Raw genomic sequence first — 4,995 nt, 5'->3', positions numbered from 1 at the left:
AATCTTCATCGCGCGCGGCGCGTTCTCTATGAAGCAGCCACGGACGTAAGAAATACATATTGGGACGGAGCGTCCAGACGCGGTGAGTGTCCACATTCGCGGAGGGGGGGGACCGCCATCTTGGTAGGCAAACTTCGTTGCCTTCTTAAATCCCAAATTGAAACCGAAAAAACATCGAAAATTATGCTCCACAGGTAAGTAACATATTTGTAAATAATTTGTAAGTAAATCCATGAACTGTTTGCCACATCCCCATACATATACCAGTTTCCTATATTTTACAATTTGTACAAAACAAATGTCACAGTTTAAAAAGTACAGAGAACCTAACCACATCTAAATCTCAAATGAAACAGCTTGACAGTCTGGTTATATTTCTTCTGTGACGTGTTTTCATTCACTACCATGTGTGCCATCTATGAGATAACGTACTTTCATCTGGCATGCAATTTAGGTTTCCAAAGGCTGAGGATAAGAGACTAAAATGGTTTGAATGTACACAATTGCCATTAACATCGTTACCTACGATTGCATACCTCTGCTCTGTACATTTCGTAGAGGACAGTTTTGACCGTACTTCCCTTAGCTGTACAAGGCTGAAAAGAGACATTATTCCAGCAATAAACATTGTAAGTATTTATTTTCTTTTTCTACCGTGAAAGTATAATGTAACTTTCCATATATTGAACAAACCTGCATATTATTGCAGATAAATACTGGAAAACCAGACAACTTGAGTGAACATGAACATGAGCATGTATAACAAGTCCAACAAGACGTGTATCCATCAACGTCAAAAACAATAGATGAAGAAATACCTGAGGAAATATTTTTAATATAATATGATTCCACATGCGGAAAAACTGATGCCAATACCAGAGTAAGTTTTTACTTTTAGTCACAAGTAAATTATGCATTCCTAGCTGAAAATAACTTTACTTTAATATTTACTTATAGTCAGACTTACTAAAGACACAGTTCGAGAGTACACCAAAACGCATTCACAAATGTGATGTAACAACCAAATGTAAGCCACAAAAGCGTCAATGTATTCAGTCAGCATTGTGTGAACAAACCGTTCAGGGAACACAAGTTAAATCAGAGAGTTCATCAGGTGAGTAGATGATTTTTACGACATGATAGAAATATTTGGAGAAGGATATTTAATATTGTGTTTTTAAATTTGCAGAAATTACGAATGATACGTATCTGTCAAAGTCACCGTTTCTGATAAACCAACAAAATAACGAGACCTTAAGTGATTCCCGAGGCCAACTACAGGATACTCCTAGAAAAATACTTCTGCGTAAAACGTTAAAAGCTCAACAAGATAAATTACGACGGCAGATACAAACACTCAAAAAACGAAATCAGCGGCTAGAAAAAAAAATTACTGTCCTTAATTTGATTTTAAATGAATTAAAAGCAAAACAGATGCTTGACGAGGAGCAGCTTGATTTACTAAAGACTATTGGTACGTCAAATGCACATCTTTTGAAACGGTTTGTGGGAAAACATACAGACAAAAAGTGTGTGTGCACGAAAAATGGTGAACTGATTTCACAGGAATATTCACCAGAACTTAGAACTTTTGCTGTAACTTTACAATATTACTCCCTCCGAGCATACAATTATGTACATAAACATTTTGATTCGTGCTTGCCGCATCCAAAAACCATTAGTAGTTGGTATCGCTCAATCAACTGGAATCCGGGTTTTATTGACGAAGCTTTCGCATGTATTGCAGAGTGTGTGAAAGTCGTTAATTATCAGTCGGTCGGCACTTTGGTATTTGACGAAATGTCCATTAGGCAGCACGTAGAATACGATGGCAAGAAATACAGTGGATACGTAGATTTTGGAGTCAATATTGTAAATGACCATAGTACAGTTGCAAAAGATGCATTAGTCTATTTGTCTGCATGATCTCTTCATGGAAAATACCAATTGCATATTTTCTTATAAATGGTGTGAGTACTGACCAAAAATGCAACCTTATACTCCAAGGTATATCTTTGTTACACAACGCTGGTATCAAGGTAGCTGCATTAACATTTGATGGTGCACCAGCAAATTTATCTGTCGCAAAAAAACTTAACTGCAATCTGAATCCAAATTTTTTACAGACTCATTTCGAACATCCGATTACTCGTGAAAAAATATTTGTATCCCCTGATCCTTGCCACTTGATAAAGTTAGTAAGAAATACTTTCGGGGAAGTACAAATTTTATTAGATGGTAATGATCAGAGAATAAAATGGGGAATGATCGAAGAGCTGTATAAATTGCAAACGAACGAAGGGATGCATTTCCTGAACAAGCTTCGTTCAACCCACGTACTCTTTCACAAGAACAAAATGAAAGTTCGATTTGCTACACAACTATGCAGTACGTCTGTCACCCAATCTTTCAAGGTTTGTAGAGAAGACTTACAGCTACCGGAATTTCAAAATAGTTTGGCAACTGAAACGTTTTTGTCAATTCTTAACGACCTATTCGACATTTTTAATTCAAAAAATATGCATCAGGTAAATTCAAAAAAACCAATCAATGCAAACAACTGACAGCAAGTGTTCCAAAAAATGGAGGAGTGTAAGGTCTACATATTAAAGCTAAAACTATGCGATGGTAAAAGAGTTGTTGACTCGTCGCGAAAAACAGGATTTCTTGGTTTTCTAAGATGTATTAACAGCCTGCAGGGATTCTATAAGGACTTCTGTCAGATGTCGATATTACTCGCATATATTCCGACCTGTAAAATAAGTCAAGACCACATAGAAGTATTCTTTGGATGTATTCGCTCGTAGGGTGGACACAATAATAATCCAACAACTCGTCAGTTCAAATCATCACTTGAGAAATTATTAATTCATTCTGAAGTTAGGGACACAGATTCTGGAAATTGCATACCTCTTGAGCAAATAACTATTTTACACGTGTCTTCTGCTAAATCTTCAGAGCATGTTATTAACATGTCTACCCCGTTTACCAGAACGTGTGATCGAGAAATCCCGCGCTTAGCAGATTCAAATGACATCTTAAATACTATTGAAGATCATTCTTATATACCAGACATTCGCTTTCTGACACAGCCTTCAATGAGAGTCATAGCTTACATAGCAGGTTTTGTCGTTAGAAGTTTGAAAAAAAAACTTTGCTGTGTGAGATATGAATCGATACTTTGTTGGGAGATGAAAACTACGTAGAATCAATCCTAATTAAAATTAAAACTCGCAGTGGCCTGCAGTTTCCATCGAAGGATGTTATCCGGATTTGTAAGGATGCGGAAAGAATTGTAAGGTGCACCCTAAAAGAAATTGGTGGTAGGTTTATGACAAACAAATTCACTGAGATGTATCTTGTCAGCCGCACACTTTCGAAATTCACAGATTTTGATGTAATATTTGAGCATTTGCGGCAACATGTATACGACCAAAACTTTTTGGAAAATCATGACATACATTTAGCAAGAGCGATACTGTCAAATTATATCGAAGGAAGATTATTTTACATTGGCAAACTAGCTGTTGATAATTCTATAAGCGAAAGACACAAATTCAACAAATTAACTTGGTTCAAACGCCAGTAGTCAGTGGGCACAAGAAATTTTTTACACATGTGAATAAACTTGTATGAATAAAATACAATGTGATTCGAAATAATTGTTTTACTTTACTTAATTGCGGGTACTTGGTGTAAAAAAGATATGGCAGAAAAAAATGGTTTTGGGAGAAATAATTTTTGTACGTTACAACTGTTGAAAAGCGCAGAAAAGTGGTATTTCGAATTTTGTTTTTTTATTGTGTCACTGATTCTCTTTTTACACTAATCCCATCAATTGCCAATTTACTTTTTCGAATACCTCATCATCTATACATGAATATTGGTGTGTATAATCCGTAAGTATATTCAGTATTTCAGTGTACCGTCTCGATACATTGTGTAAAATCCTAAGTAATCTCGTGGTTCTCCGTTTGAATTTAGCACCTGAACTTCGCCTACCAATATGGCCGACCGGCTCACCGCGCAAGCCGGTCCCTCGCCCATATTAGCACTTTAAAGTCTCCATCCTTATATTTCTTACGTCCGTGGTTGTTGCCAACTTCATTTCTCACCCGCTGAGCCGAGGGAGGTCAAAATTGACTGTACTCCGGCGTACGTGCAGCCGTCGAATAGACTGTGAGGAGCATTCCACGTGCAATGGACCAGACAATGACCGTCATCCTCGTAGAACCAGCTCAAAATGTGAAATGTTTTCGTTGATTAATAAGAAAATGTAGGATTTTTGATAGATTATTATTTGAAGACATATTTAGACATTAGCAACCGATAAAATATAATCCGAAATCGCACGACGCCCGGCTCCAATCCAATACATACCTATAACTCGAAAACTGTAATGCATACGAAACAATTTTAATTCAGAGTGAATTTCAAACTTATAACATTTAAAAGAATATGGAGGTCCCTGAAAACTGATAAAAAACGGAGAACAGGACATTTTTCTAATTTTTAGAAGGCAATACAGTTTTTTCGCAACTAATTTACAGACTATTCCTTTTTATATTATAAAAAATAGTTTATCAATCATTAATTCCTTATGGGGCCAAATTCAGTTAAGAAGCTACGAATTCTTGCTGAGTTAATTTTGAAAAATATCAAATAAATAAAATTTTATTTTTATAATAGAATTTTATAAAATAAATTTAAACATACAAGCGAGCATTCTGTGAACTCGTATGAAACGACGTAAACAATCAAAAGTTCTGTTTCTGTCATCGCTTCGGAAGAATTTATAGGTTCATATAATGTCTGTAACCGAAAAATACAGTTTTGAACAAATATCAACCGACAAAATCTCCATAAACCGTTAAATAAACCCCAATTTCGACTCTGTACTTTGTTTCCTCCGAGCTCACAGAGTACTCTGTATGTGCTCAAGAAATTATAGTTCACGCCTTTTAGATTGAACTCGGTCCTGTAATGAAATTCGTA

The 4,995-nt window shown here is 36.0% G+C and overlaps 1 long non-coding RNA gene across 1 annotated transcript; it reads left to right on the top strand.

Moving 5' to 3' along the window:
- The first annotated feature begins 38 nt into the window (after nucleotides 1–38).
- LOC124296577 lies at nucleotides 39–3,662 on the top strand. Its single transcript, XR_006906401.1, has 5 exons — nucleotides 39–194; nucleotides 455–629; nucleotides 710–880; nucleotides 958–1,114; nucleotides 1,190–3,662. It is a non-coding gene; the product is annotated as an uncharacterized LOC124296577 (long non-coding RNA).
- Nucleotides 3,663–4,995: the final 1,333 nt, after the last annotated feature.

This window comes from Neodiprion lecontei, chromosome 1 (assembly GCF_021901455.1).
Source record: "Neodiprion lecontei isolate iyNeoLeco1 chromosome 1, iyNeoLeco1.1, whole genome shotgun sequence".
Taxonomy (NCBI): Eukaryota; Metazoa; Arthropoda; class Insecta; order Hymenoptera; family Diprionidae; genus Neodiprion; species Neodiprion lecontei.
This window is presented reverse-complemented; position numbering and strand designations above follow the sequence as displayed.